The sequence below is a fragment of the Palaemon carinicauda genome, chromosome 4 (assembly GCF_036898095.1).
Source record: "Palaemon carinicauda isolate YSFRI2023 chromosome 4, ASM3689809v2, whole genome shotgun sequence".
Lineage (NCBI taxonomy): Eukaryota > Metazoa > Arthropoda > Malacostraca > Decapoda > Palaemonidae > Palaemon > Palaemon carinicauda.
Genome location: NC_090728.1, coordinates 46,262,343 through 46,263,719, shown reverse-complemented (window position 1 = coordinate 46,263,719; position 1,377 = coordinate 46,262,343).

The window sequence follows — 1,377 nt, the reverse complement described above, 5'->3', positions numbered from 1 at the left end:
AAATTGGCATGAAATTAGCAAACTGTTAAAATCTTTCTACGAAAATAACGTATTTTCATCATATACGTCCGTCAATGAATCAAGTACAAAATCTGTAGTTGCGAATACGTCAAAGCTTAATGTTTTCTCTAACTCCGATGAGATGATCAAGGTCACATTTTACCTTTAAACATTTCTCGATGACAACTGTGCTTTTCTTAAACTACTAGTGTAACCAAGCCGTCTAAATATCTTCATTGATATACACATAGACACACACACATTCAACCCATCCTATACCATTCCCCTTTCATAATTACAACCTACTGGTTTGGCAATTTGTGAGTGGTTTCCGAGTGTACCTTTCGGGGTATCGTAAGCTCCTCAGGGTATGACTACCCCCATATCCCTGAGCGTGACAGGAAATATATATATATATATATATATATATATATATATATATATATATATATATATATATATATATAAATAACTAGACACATGCTTTTGATTATATATGGGTGATCTTATCATCAATACCTTCCAATGATAAAGTTTTATAAATGATCATTCAAGATGAAAATGAAATACTATAGGAAAATACCATAAAGGAATAAAGTGATTTAGGTTACATGGGGACCTGTGGCCTAAGTAAAACTCAAACAAAAGAATTTTACACAATTAAAGAACCTTCGAATTTAATAAACAAGTCTCTCATTAAATGCGAAAGCCTATAATATTTCGCAAGGTGATTGCAAATTATGTGGCAGCATGATTTTAAATAAACGTGATCTACTTTCATATTTTTTTTTCTTCATTCTCATATTATTACAGCTTGGATTTCCTTTTAATGTTCAGATTGTAAACCACTCCATTGTTGGCAGATATAATTGCATAGGAAATTCACGCATGCAGATTCTGACAGCTCGTATTATAAAGCAATATCGCTCTCAAATACGCGGCAGAATTAAGTTTAAGTTTTATTATTTAACTCGAGCAAATTAAATTCATAATATGATTATGTCGCCCGGGAATTTCATACGACTGAAGCTCACCCGTCTATAAAAATATTCAAAATATATTTCATAAATAATGTCCAGGATATATTTTGAGTTTTATTTATTATTTAACTCGAGGGAATTTAATTCATAATATAATTATGTCGCCGGGGAATTTTATAAGACTGAAGCTCACCCGTCTATAAAAATATCCAAAATATAATATTCCATAAATAATGTCAAGGATATATATGTAAACAAATATAAAAGCATGTTTATTTATATAAATGTATACAATATCATGTGCGTATATCTCAATATGTGTACATTTATATTTCCATTATTGGATTAGTAATTTCACTAAATATCGTACTATCAAAATTGCAACCCGAAAATATAT